General features: G+C 43.3%; 1 protein-coding gene and 1 long non-coding RNA gene across 4 annotated transcripts in view; one reads left to right on the plus strand and one right to left on the minus strand.

Annotated features, from left to right (window-relative positions):
* The window catches only part of LOC146860512 (aminopeptidase N-like), an 832,137-nt gene that overhangs the window by 272,459 nt on the left and 545,236 nt on the right, over positions 1 to 14,442 (plus strand). The window lies entirely within an intron of this gene.
* On the minus strand, positions 10,972 to 12,522 carry LOC146860513 (uncharacterized). The gene is made up of 3 exons (XR_014979156.1): positions 12,384 to 12,522; positions 11,526 to 11,612; positions 10,972 to 11,408 (listed from the first exon to the last, which is right to left on the minus strand). It is a non-coding gene; the product is annotated as an uncharacterized LOC146860513 (long non-coding RNA).

Below are 14,442 nucleotides of genomic sequence, written 5' to 3' on the forward strand. Positions count from 1 at the left end.
GACATATATAATGGTTTGTGGACCACAAAAATCCAATCTATATTGTATATGACCACTAATAATAAAATCTGTCTAATTTCCACCTTTCCATTACTGGGGATACAGTTTGATGACTCCTTTAGTTGGAGAACGCTGGAGCACCTGAAATCTGAGGCTAAATGTAGTACATTTTATGGTTGCTTTTCCTGAACCTTCTTTTTATCATGCCAGCCTCTCAGTGTGTCTATATGAAGCTTGTTCTATTCAGCTTACAATGCACTTCATACTATTTTTATAAATTATATGTGCTGATTAGTAAGTGTTTCCAGATGGCAATTTAGAGACACATGAATATCAGGCAATGTAGATAAGCCTTGCTTTTTATCCAGTCATTACCATTGATTCATATTTCTTAGGTGATGTGATATTGGCCTCTTGCATTAGTCCTGTTATTTGTTGCCTGTTACTTGATTTTCCCTGCCTGTTTGCACATACAAATGTTTGCTGTTATAGCAGAGAGTTGTTTTATTGTTTCTTTACAATTGTCTTTTAAAATTGTATGACATCTAGCAATTTGAATAATCTTCTACAATATTTTGCACATGTATGTAATGGCATTTTTTGCTGGTATTGATTTGTGTTTAACTGTATCATAAATGGTTTTTATGCTTTCATATGCAATATTTTTAAAAGTGTTTTGCTCTTTTATAGTTAAACTGACAACTGAATGAAGAAGTGTGGCTGACATCTTCACAATGCAATGCAATGATGCACTATATTTAACTCTCTTCACCTCTACCAATGACCACATACACAAGAATATAGAAACCAGTGTTAGAAATGGGGAAAGGGAAATGGGATGAGAGAAAATAGAGACACTGAGCTACACCACTCTGACTCATGTAAGCGGTGCACTGATGTCTACTGGATGTAGGTGGTGTATACAATAGTGGAGACAGCATCAGTAATTTGCCAGGAAAGTCCTGCATGTAACTAGAACAGTGAATAGATATGCATTAGCAATATTTCTCTGTAGCCAACTCTCGGTACTTTGAGGAACTTGTAAGTATCTTCAAGATATGTTCACCAACATTTCTCTCTATGTATAGCATTACCATCTTAAGCTTCATCACTATGCACTCTTTGTTGTCACACAAGTCAACTAGCAAATTTTAATATACTTTAATTTATATTTTAGCTACTTTTATAAGCATTCCTCGCACTCTAATAACATTATGGATACTCATATATGCATTGCACAAGCAACATATTCCTGAATTAAGAATCTTTCCTTTTCAGTCACAGGATACAATCTTGGGTGTAATGCAACAATACTACAATTTCTAGAATAGTTCAAAGCTCATATTCACTACACAACTTGACTTTCAGAAAAATTCTCTATATTCTCAATGTTCTTCAAATAATTTCTAGACTCATGGAACATGGTCCTGGCTGCAGCTGTGTTGTATCACGATAACATAAGAGTTCATAGACTGCTGGAAAATATAGCTTGTCAGATAGAGCCTATCCTGAGATTGACTTAGCACAAGTGGATTTTCAGTGTCATTTTGCAATGCTCACGGAGTCCCAAGTGGTAAAGCATAGCTTCCAGCCCTGCTTTCTGGTCTATAGTTGTCTAATTATTTACTTGGTGATCCCAGTGTTGAGTGTGTACCCATAGTCCATCTTGCTGTTGACTGGGGTCTGAGTGGCAGTTTTTCTAGTCTTGCCTGCAAACCATTTGGAGATGTTCCTCTGCATCTTCAGGGTGTGGAAGCAGGATGCAGTGACTGTGTTAATGTGTGCGGTCATATTCAGTTTGCTGTCGATAATTATTCTGAGGTACCTGACAAGGGTGCTGGGTGTGGGTCCTGGTCCAAGTTCATCTGGCCATCATTTGGAGTCCCATGGTAAGGTGTTCTTGACAGATTCACTACTTCTGCCTTGTCAGTGTTGAGCTTGAGACAGTTGACTTTCAACCAGTTAGTGACTTCAGTTATGCAGGAGGTAAACTTATTTTTTGGGATGTGTTGTCCGAGAGGAGGAGAATGAGGTCTATTTATCTTCATAGGAGAGGAGAAGAATTCTGAGTTAAGATTCATGAAAGCTAGGTAAATGCTCCCTTCTTTGTCTATAGAGTACCTATTTATAAGGAGGTACAGGTTGAGGTACTGCTCAACTGTGCGGTGGCCAGCCATAAATCCGAACTGTTTTTTTGGGCAATATATAATTGTCTTGTTCCTTAGTCTCCAAGCAATCCAAGAGAATCCTGCTCATTGCTTTAGCAGTCCAAAAAATAAGTGAAATTGGGTTGTAGGAGCCCTTTCAGAAGATTGCCATAATGGCTCCATGAGACCCAGGAGAAGGTGGCCTGAAAAACCAATGTCCTTCAATACATTTGTCAAAAGAAGGACTTTCCCTTGGGACACCTGTTTAGAGCAGTCATAACATGTTGTAGAGCTACCTCAAGACCTTTGAACTACCGCGCCACTTTATCCTTTTTGTCAATACCGCAGTCATCTGGGTGGAAGGACCAACCACAAAACCAGATGAAATGATTAATCCAGTTATCAGGGTGGAAGACAAAATCAAGGCCAGACTTCGTTGAGTCCTTAAAATAGGGTTGGTTAAGCGCCTTTATTTTTATGCGCACTGGCAACTAAAATCGATTTACAAGTGTTCTTTCGATCAGCAATAGCCATTATAAATGTCAGCCTGCACATATGGATCTTATCAATGTTCCTAGGGTTTTATTTAAGTGCCTTCATCAAATTGCAATGGGCTTAGGAGCAATGCTTGTTAAACCATCAAGCCAGCCTTGCCTTGCACGGTTTAATGGAAGCCGATTGAAGTGCCCTAATTGAGCTGCATAGAGTAGTAGAACAATTAATAATTTGGTCTGTGTTGGCTTCCACATCCAGGCACATTTGACACTTGATATTGTCGCTAGAGATGAGATCAATTAGCAGTCTTTTCTTGTCACTCAACTTGATCCCATCTAGGCAAAACCCCCTTGTTCTTGTTTGTGAGAAGGTGGTTTGGTATATGCTGGCCACTAGTTCAAGTGGGCACCTTGCACCAGGCCACAAAACCCTTATGATTAGTGGTAGCTCTGGAGAGCAACCTTCAGGATTAATCTTGAAGGAATGTAAACCAGCTTGTTTTACCAGAATATCATCTCCTAAATTATTAAATGAAAGGAGAACCACACAGTGTTTATATAAAAATATGTATTTACTAATATAACACTCTCTACTAGTCTCTACATGAGACTAAGGCATAAAGCACACAATACTAAATCAATAGAACATTCGTAAATAGCGAAATACACAGCCGGCTCAAGGGGGAGACCGAACCATATATTAAAAAAATGGTATAACAACAACGACTTCAATAGACATAGTGCCTAGAGCACGTAGAATCGCTGGGACCCCAAGGAAACACCCAGAGGAGTGACACAGGGAGCCCACGGAGGACAGGTGCAGTGAGGAAACACAGATGCTTGCTCCGTACAACTCTATGGGAAAGTCGCGGTTGGAAAATTACAAGTTAAGAACACTTCTAAGAGGACTTCGAGCAAACCCTTTGGAACTTAGGAGTTTCTAAGGCCAACCCACCAGTGAGTACTGAAGTACCTGTGTTACCTATCCCAGAGGAGCTGGGTGCATAGGGGTCAATTGGTGTCGGAAACCTTCGTTGTTTTCAATGGAGAGCTGCACAGAAGTACTGCTGCCAGGAGGGCGAAGAGTGTTCGGTGGAATCCAAGCCTGGATTCAAGGTGAGAGGAACCTGAAAGCAGAGGGGACAGAGTCTGGGTCACTTCAGGTGACCAGAAGCTCGGTAGTTGCATGCCCACTGATGTCGGTGCTTCAGGAGTGAAGAAGGGTTGCTTGAGTCTGCAGCCACGGGGACCAGGAGATGTCATGGACAACCAAAGCCCAGAGGTAAGCTGTCCCATGAAGGATGTCGAGAGCTGAGGGGTTGATGTCCAGCTGGAGCACCAACAAGCCTTGGCAACTGCAACCCATGCGGTCAGAGGAAACAGGTTACGGTGTGGACCAGCAAGGTCCAGGGACTCTCCAAGCAATGGAGAGTCAGAGCACATATGGAGCAACCAGGTAAGTCCAAGAATTAGCAAGGTGACCCTCGCCAGGACCCACAGGCTAACGGACCAGGGATCGCGAGGAGACCTCAAGAAAATCTGCAAAGCACCAGCACACAGGACACTCGTGGAGTGGAGGCCAGAAATCTTCAGTGCGAATACTGCTCGGAGTCAGGACTGAATGGAGTCCAAAGCACAGGCTCAGGAATCGTCACTAAGCATATGCAACTGCAAATGGACGTGGTACACAGGGTTTTGGGTTGCACGGTCCCCACGAGGGATACCGGTCTCAGAACCGCTGAGAGGGCAGATCAACCTCAGGGACCTTCAGGAAGCCACCTCCTGTGTTGCTGAAATGTTCTGAGTCCTCAGGAGCTCGGGAGAAGTAAACCAGTCAGATGCGTTTAGGTGCCTGCTTTTGCAGGAGAGTAACTCCTTTACACCAAGGGAGATTCTTCAGTCGTCCAGCGTCGTGCAGGCAGCTGAAGTACTTAGTTTCTTCTTAGTAGACTCTGGTCCAGGTAAAATACAAAGTCCTGTGGCCAGGTATCCCACTTTATACCCATGAGAAGGGGTTGGAAAGATTCTGTGGATCCTCCTAGGGAAGGGGCAGGACAGAGGGGTGGCTACACCCATGTCCTTTGTCCAGTTTTGTACCAGAGCAGGAGAAAATGACTCCTGGAACTGGTTGAGCTGGACTATGCACAGGGAAACCAAATGTGCCCCCCGAGCAGACTTTCTGGCACTCTGAGAGTGCACCCACCCAGCTCCAATACACTAAATTCTGTCTGGGAGGTGGTTACACCTCCCTGTGACAGGATGCCTATTGCCATGCCTTCCTCTGCACAAGATTGGCGCGGCAGCAGTAGAGCAGAATAGTGTCTGTGGCTGGCAGCATCCATTTTGTGCTTCCCAGGTCAAGAAAGCTGGTACTGGTTATACCGGTGACCCACATATGTCCCTTCAGAAGGATGGAATCGTACCTGCCCTCCAGTTACTGGCAGGCAGGTATGATTCCAAGGTATTTGACACCAAACATGACATGTTCCTAAGTATCCATTTTAAAGTTAGCATTTACCGCGAGGTTATAATGCACTTAAACATATATGTCTGGCTGCATCACAGACAACCCCAGAGAATGGTCTCCAAAGGCTGCAGAGGGGCTCTGCTCATGCAGGGGCACCCTCTTACATAAAACCCAGCACCCTGCCTTCAAGATTGTTAAGGTCTGCCATAGGGGTGACTGATAGGTATTTAAGTGTAGTGATTTAGATAGTTATAGTGAACCTATATCTTAAGTAAGTGATGCAAGCACCAGCTTACACAGTCTACAGTAGCAGGCTTGTTGTGTCAATTTCAATGGCCTCTCAGGGGTGGCAAAATACATGCTTCAACCCATGGGATGCCTCTGGGATACCTATGCCCTGGGTACATGGGGTACCATCAACTAGGGACTGATAAGGGTACCCCAGAATCCAATTTGGAGTGTACCTAAATTACATGCATATCAATTTACAGGAGAAAGCAAATAGACTGAGGTTCTGGATAGCAGGATAGGCCAAAAGCAGTGTGACATCAGCAAAAATTGAGGGTAACCATAAGAAGCAGATACTACTTTCCTACACAACCCCCCACCCCAAATGGTAAGAACATTAAACTAACCTTGACCAGTTGTGTCTTCATGTTCTAAGTGGAAATATCTGGAGAGTCCATCTGCATTGGCATGGTTACTCCCAGGTCTAAGTTCCACTGTATAGTCCATCCCCTGTAGGGAAATGGACCACCTCAAAAGTTTGGGGTTTTCACCCTTCATCTGTTTTAGCCATAAGTGCGGCTCATGGTCCGTCTGAAGAGTGAAGTGAGTGCCAAACAAGTATGGCCTCAACTTCTTCAGAGCCCAAACCACAGCAAAGGCTTCCCTCTCAATAGCTGACCAACGTTTCTCTCTGGGGTTCAGCCTTCTGCTTATAAAAGCTACTGGCTGATCCTGACCCTCTTCATTCAGTTGTGATAACACAGCCCCTACTCCCAACTCAGATGCATCAGTTTGAACAATGAATTGTTTGGAATAGTCAGGACTTTGCAGAATGGGAGCAGTGCACAGGGCCTGCTTCAGGTCATCAAATGCCTTTTGACAGCTAACTGTCCACTGAACTTTCTTAGACATTCTTTTGGAAGTTAGATCATTCAAAGGGGTCACTACGGATCCATAACCTTTGACAAACCTCCTGTAGGACCCAGCCATGCCCATGAAAGCTCTGACCTGAGTTTGGGTGGTTGGAGCAACCCAATCCATGATGGTTTGGATTTTGCTCGGCAATGCTTGAACCTGTCGTCCACCTACCAGGTGGCCTAGGTATACAAGCCTACTCTGCCCCATCTGGCACTTGGTGGCCTTGATAGTGAGGCCTGCCTTTGGCAGGGCCTCTAAAAAATTTCTCAGGTGGACCAGGTGATCCTCCCAGGTGGAGTTAAAGACAGCAATATCATCTAGATAAGCTGCACTATGGGATTCCAGACCTGTGAGAACTTAATTCACTAGCCTTTGAAATGTGGCAGGTGCATTCTTCAAGCTAAAAGGCATCACCACAAATTGGTAGTGCTCACCAGGGGTTGAACATGCTGTTTTTGGTTTTGCATCCTCAGCTAATCTGATTTGCCGGTAACCAGCTGCCAGGTCAAATGTACTTAAGAACTTGACTGAGGCCAAAGTATCAATTAGTTGGATGAGAATCAGTCTTAGTGACTGCATTGAGTCCCCTGTAGTAAACACAGAACCTCATCTCTCTCTTCACACCCTGGGTGTGAGGTTTTGGTACTTACACTACTGGACTAGCCAAAGGGCTATCTGAGGGCTCAATCACTCCCAGTTCCAACATTTTCCGGACTTCAGTCCTGATACAGTCCCTGACATGATCAGGTTGCCTGTAAATCTTATTTTTAAGAGGCAGAATGTTACCTGTGTCCACCTCATGTGTATAACAGGTAGTCTGACTTGAGTCAGAGAAAACATATGTCTGTACTGATTGAGGACTTTCCTGCAATCAGTCTGTTGCTGTTCAGGGAGGCTGCCTGCCAAGGCTACTCCATCAACTGAACCGTCATCAGGGTTCTGTGAGAGGAGATCAGGGAGTGGGTCACTCTCCTCCTCCTGTCCCTCATCAGTGGCCATGAGCAAGCCCATGGCTGCCCTGTCCACATATGGGTTGAGCTTGTTCACATGGAGCACCCTGTGGGGGTTCCTGGGAGTTCCAATGTCCACCAGGTAGGTAACCTCTCCCTGTTGCTCAAGAATAGTATGGGGCCCACTCCACTTATCTTGGAGAGCTGCTGAAGCCACAGGCTCCAACACCCATACCTTCTGTCCTGGCTGGTATGCAGTCAAAACAGCATTTTGGTCATGCCAGGCCTTTTGCAATTCCTGGCTACCCTCAAGGTTTTTGGATGCCTTCTTCATGTACTCAGTCATCCTGGTGCGGAGACCAAGTACATAGTCCACTATGACCTGTTTAGGTGGTTTGAGAGGATACTCCCATCCCTCCTTAACCAAACATAAGGGACCCCTAACTGTATGTCCAAACAGAAGTTCAAAAGGGCTGTAAGCAACCCCCTTCTGAGGAACCTATCTGTAGGCAAAGAGAAGGCAGGGCAAAAGGATGTCCCATCTGTGCCTAAGCTTTTCAGGGAGACCTTTAATCATGCCCTTTAGGGTTTTGTTGAATCTCTCAACTAACCCATTGCATTGTGAGTGATAGGGTGTGGTGAATTTGTAGTTCACTCCACACTCCTTCCACATAGCAGTCAGATAACCAGATATAAAGTTTGCATCTCTGTCTGATACTACCTCCTTAGGGAAACCCACTCTGGAAAATAATCCCAGGAGAGGCCATTCAAATGAGAGACAAGCCTGTCCCAGGTCTCACTTTCGCCTAGGTGTCCTGCTAATGGGATGTCATGTGCCAGTGTTAATAGGAAGTCTCTAAACTTCAGAGGTATAACCAACCTCCTGGAAGCACCAGGCTTGGAGTCTCTACCCTCTGAATACAGATGTCCATCCTCCCAGTAGATCCTATGGGGTCCACTGGCACTCCCAGCAGCCTCAGCAGCAACTTGCTGTCTGAGGGGTTCAAGAGAGGGGCGGTTCAGCTGCTCCTGGCTCAGATCTGCCCTGGAAGGGCCCCCTGTCCCCAAGAACTCAACCTGATCAGGTTCAAGTTCCTCTGAGACAGTTCCTTCAAAGGGACTGAGATAATCTCCCTCAAGAGACTGATCCTCACTCTGAGGCAGGGGAGAAGGCACTGCTTTACCCCCTCTGCTCCTTCTCTTGGAGGGCACCTGGTCCATCTTTTCAGGATCCACGGCCTGTTCAGTGGAAGACATTTTTGCCTGTGACCTAGTCATGTCAAACACATCTGCAGGGATGCCCAGCATTTCTGCATGTGTCCTGAGTTCCACTTCAGCCCAAGTTGAAGTTTCCAAATCATTGCCCAATAAGCATTCAACAGGGAGGTCTGAGCTAACCACAACTTTCTTAGGGCCAGTAACCCCTCTCCAGGTGAAATTCACAACTTCAAAGGAATGGTCTGTCCTGAAATTGCTTGCATTTGTCACTTGGTACATCTCACCAAGTATGATCTGATCAGGGTCCACAAGATCTTTTTGACCATTGTGACACTTGCACCTGTGTCCCTGTGTGCCATGACCTCCTTACCATTGATCAAAGGTTGTTGTCTGTATTTGCCCAGATTGCTGGGACTGACAAATAAGGAGGCAATATCCATGCATCCATCACAGACCAACACAGCCTGAGTTGGAATTCTGACTAGGCCAGACTCCATCTCAGATCCCAGGGTTAGCCCTACTATACCCTTGTTCTGCACACCACCACTTGGAACTGAACTAGGGGGAACAGTTGATTTAGGGGCAGTGGTGGCTGAAGTAGATTCCTTGGCCCTTGGACAACTGGCATCTTTTGTCGAATGTGTCTCGTCTCTACAGATATGACACCAAGGTTTCTTTTTGCCTTTTCCTTTAGTAAACTGTGACTCCCCCCACCCCCAGATGCAGGTTTTTGGGGCCCTTGTGAAGACTTCTGGTCTTTACCCTTCTCCCCGCAGTTATCTGAGGTTTTAGCATCTTCCTTCTTTTGGTCCCCACCTTGATTCTGAGGTTTCTGCTTCACCCTGGTTCTGACCTATTTGTCTGCCTTCTTTCCCAATTATTGGGAAGAGGTCAGATCAGAATCAACCAAGTACTGATTCAACAACTGATTTTTGGCAATTATTTAAGGATCAGCTCCCTCATAATTAAATTGTACAATCCTTTAAAATCGCACACCTTACTGACAAGTAACCAGCCTTCCAAAGCCTTAGTAGCACAATTTACAATGTCAACCCAGTCCTGAGTCTGTGCCTCCTTGGTGTCTCTGAACTTAATCCTGTACTGTTCAGGGGTTAAGCCAAACCCATCAATGAGAGCACTCTTCAAGACTGAATAATTATCAGTATCCTCTTCTCTAACAATGAGGAGCTTATCTCTACCTCTGTCAGCAAAGGAGAGCCACAAGATAGCTGCCCACTGCTCTTGAGGAACCATGTGTACCTTACAGGTCCTCTCTAGTGCAGTTATCCATTTGTGGATGTCATCCCCACTTTGATGGGGAGGGACTATCTTGTTCAGGTTCCTATGATCATGAGAATACTCTCTAGTTCTAGGGACACTGTTGCTGCTACCATGGGACTCTAGTCCCAATCTACTTGTATCTCTTTGGAGCTCTAGGGATTCCCTGTCTAGGGCCAATTGCTCTTTCTTGAGCCTGAGCTTCACTCTCTCAAACTCCAGAAATTGGCACTGCTTATCATAAGAGGATTCCCTCTAGTTTGATATGGAAGTCCATACAGAAGTACCTGAGTGGCAGAGGGAGTTCTGGATCTTCTAGGTAAACTCTGTACTCTTCCTGTTGGAGTAAAGAGAGGGCCACTGGGGGCTTCTCTCCCACCTAAAGGAAGATCTATGTTGCCCAGGTTAGAATCATTTTGATTCTCCTGGTCAGGGTTTGAGTCTAGGTCAAAAAAGTTTTCACTTTCTGGTCTTTCCTCATTCCCTGTTCCACCCACTCTACCTACCTCCTCAGACCCTGTGGTCTTTCTGAGGTCAGCTAGAAGCAATATATCTATGAGGTGTTGGGTGTTGGCACTTCTCCCTGTCCTCAACTTCCTAGACACACACATAGCTTTCAATCCTAAAAATGTAATACCATTGTACCTATTTGGCAGAGATCCACTGGGTCCTTCTCTAGAAGACATACTAGTTTTATGTGGTATAGGCACCTACCTAACCCAGTGGAGACTAAACTCTCTTGAGTTTGAGAAAGGGTGTGCTAGATCCTTGTCTTGCCCAACTCCAAGTTCAGTAGAACTTACTTTATTCTAATCTTGATTGTATTATATGTACATAATACTTAGTGGTTTTCAGTTAATCATTCAATGAGATTTATCTGGTAAAACAATAGCAAGCTTGAATCCCAACCGCTGCACACCAATGTGAGAAGGTGGGTTGGTATATGCTGTCCACTAGTTAAAGTGAGCACAAACAAAGGTGCCCTTGAGACCATAGATATGTATATATTCACTTAAAGTCTAGACCCAGTATGTTGCCTACACTTAAGTTCCACTACGGAACAGTATTGCATAAAGAAAATTTGCACAACTGTGATTCTGGATATACAAAAACTAATTGCCATCACCAATGAGATTTTATCAAAAAATATTTAATATATGTTTAATTCAATTATTTATGACCATTGCCACTTTTTTGTTTTTTATTGAAAAGAACAACATTTTTATCTTTTTTAAAGATACAACATTTTCATTATCACAAAAATTAAAGCAACACATGAAACATTATCAAATCATAATTAATACATTTACAAACAATGAAATCTAAACAAATTCTTGACATCTTTTGGTCCTAAAGTTGGAGAAAACGAATATACATCATGCATCGGGAAAGCCATACATTATTGTTCCCTCGATTAGATTTCAATTTAACAGTCCAAGAGAGGCGAGGTCAGAGGTAGCATTAGAATGAATTACGAACAGTTATACCACAATTAATTCGGTACACTTTGACATTTCATAAAATCTCCAAACACATATGTCCTATTGCTGCTCTTGACCTCGTGCAGAAGAAGAAGGGGAAGTTGTGTGAAGTTGAGAAGGTGGGGTTAAACCAAAAAGTGAGCCGACGCGCTTCGACCTTCAAGTGTGGGGACCACAACGATTTCAAGGAAGGTCTTCCTCAGGGCTATACTGCTTTATGTAGGACACTAAAGAATAAAGAATACCAATCAGTATGGTGCCTAGAAATGTAGTCCATCATACCAACTATGAAAGAAAAAATGTGCATCTTACAAGGAAAAGGGCAAAACTGAGAACTTCCATACCTGAAAAGATGGAATCGAAGATCGCTTTCTGAAGAAACCAGTTCGTTCTAAAAATAGGCGGCAGCCGCTGCCTATAGTTTTAAATCTCTGTAAAATGAAAAATATATATATATATGTGTATATATCTCTCTGTACGCATAGAGACTTCAATAGACATTGCAAATGGATGTTAATCCTTTTGTCTTGCTACGTCTCGTCAAGCATTGATACAAATAGCCTGGAATTGAACAGAGCCTACAGAGTATGTCTCAAACTGATATACATTTTTACTCTGGCTAGAGACAAAGAGACGGCGCTTGTTTTTTGTGCGATGTTGTTGGGGGACGCAAAAATATACATTCAATAATAGTGCACACGTGTTTCAGTATAAGATGCAAAGTAGTTGGCCTGCACCTAAACAGGACCTTTAAGGTATCTTAAAAAGAAAAGAAAAGGAAAAGTGCTGTGAATTGTTCAATAACATTTAGCATAAAATCAGCGCTATTTCTCATTATGAGCGCATAAAAGTGAGCATGAAGTGTGAATAGCAGTAATCGATAACTCTTTGTCATTAAACGGAACAAGCATACTAAACATATGCTGTAAGTCGCATAACTGATGGTTTAAAGATGTCATGTCTGGGCGTGCATCGCGTTCGCTTGTACTGGCGTGTTTCAAAATGAGCCTGGGATACTCGCCTCGCCGAAGTATCAGCGCGTCCATCAAGGTCTGGATGAAACTTACAACCGTCTATTTGAATAAACCCGGTAAGCTGAACTTATGCTTGGAGTCACATAAATGGTGGTTTAAAAATAACATGCAGTGTCATATATATCGGGTTAATGATGGCGTACTTTAAAATGAACATTAACTACTCACGTTGCCTGGATATCGGCTCGTTCTTCGTGAACTGGCGGGTATAGTCACCAGAATTTTTCATCTGGCGCGCGCGGCGCAGAATTGCTTTCGCCGAGTCTGAGAGAGCTCGGTCGGGATAAACGCTTTTGTCAAACGGGCATTTCCGGGTCCCTAACTACCGGCGCATTATAGGATTTTGTTTAAATGCCTGACTTCCTGTGGATGGAAAAATAACTAAACAGGGAGCAGCGCCATCTAGCTACAAGATCACTGAATGTCTTTTTTTAGAAAAAATGTGAAACAAAGCTTTATCGAATACTAGAATAGATCTAACAAGCTCCTATTACGAAAAAGAGCATTCTTTTATACAAGGTATATGTTCTATGCAAGACAACCTCTATTTTATAAAAAATAGAAAATGAAATATAACTGCCCATAGGGATTATTGCAATACATTGACTATGCTCAATATAAGGTCAAGTGCAAGAAAACGCACAGTTGTTGCAGCCCTCATGCTTGTTGTAATGCCTATACATTGTTCAAAGTTCAATCAAATACAATGCATTGTGTTGGATGACTCATCACCCGATTGTTGCTGGCCATACAATTGTTACATCGCCTGTACAATGGTTAATACTCGATCAGATACAGAATTAACAGAAAGAAAGACGCAGAATTGTAACCAACCACATGATTGTTCAATATTTAGATACAGTGCATGATTTCAGATAGCTCATTTAACCCAAAATCAGTAGTTCCCAATTTCAATATATATTTGGCTTCATAATTGGCTAGAAGAGTGTCAATCATTGCCCCTTTGATCTGTTTTAAAACCGTCCATTTCATTTCTTGGGGGCCATGGTTTTTTTCAATGCAGTGTTTCACCAAAGGAATATTATGGTAAATCCAGCGTTCTTCGTAGAGGGCCATAAACATTATTGCCATCTCGGGAGCAAATGGACAACCCATCGCTGAGCCTTTAATCTGCAAATATTGCTCTTTGTTGAATTCAAAAAAGTTATATTTTAGGCACAACATGCCAAGGTCGATCAAAAAGGATGTAGGTACCGCGTGTGGCCTTGGTCGTTGACCCAAAAAGAACTGCATTGCTTCTAGCCCCTCATCTTGTGGTATGTTGTGTATAAACTCACGATATCCAGGGTGACTAGGATCTAATTTTCTTGATCAAATGGTTGTCCTTCCAACAAGTTGATGGCTTGCATAGTGTCTTTAATATAACTGGTGGTAGAGCTAGCCAAGGGTTTCAGAAAAACATCAATATATTTAGCTGGTCTCTCCAGCAGAGAATTAACACCCGAAATTATCGGGCGACCAGGGTGATTGTTAGCGTCCTTATGAATTTTAGGAAGGACGTATATCATTGGTGTTCTTGGGTGTGGATTTAACAGAAATTTTGCTTCCTTTGATGATAGCCATCCATTTTCTTCGCCTATTTGGATTAATGATGTCAGTTTTTCTCCAACAGTTGTTGTAAGGTCTTAAAGTGGGCACCTTGTACCAGGCCATACGACACTTATGATGTATGAGGTCAAAGACAACCTTATTGAAAGCTATCCTAGTGGTAGCTATGGAGAGCAGCTATGGAGAGCAGCCTTCAGGCTTAATCTTGAAGGACTGTAAAGCAGCTTGTTTTACCAGAATATCACCACCACATTGTTTATATAAAAATATGTATTTATTAATAAAACACTCTCTACTAGTTTCTACACGAGACTAGGGCATAAAGCACACATTACTAAATCAATAGAACATTCATAAATAGCGAAATACACAGCAGGCTCCAGGAATACCCAACCATGTACTAAAAAAATGGTATAACAACAATGACTTTAATAGACACAGTGCCTAGAGTACGTAGAATCGCTGGGACCCCAAGGAACCACCCAGAGGAGTGACACCGGGAGCCCACGGAGAACGGGTGCAGTGAGGAAACACAGATGCGTGCTCTGTACAACTCTATGGGGAAGTCGCGGTTGGAAAATTACAAGTTAAGGACACTTCTAAGAGGACTTCGAGCAAACTCTTTGGAACTTAGGAGGTTCTAAGGCCAACTCACCAG

Source organism: Triturus cristatus, chromosome 3_1, assembly GCF_964204655.1.
Source record: "Triturus cristatus chromosome 3_1, aTriCri1.1, whole genome shotgun sequence".
Classification (NCBI taxonomy): Eukaryota; Metazoa; Chordata; class Amphibia; order Caudata; family Salamandridae; genus Triturus; species Triturus cristatus.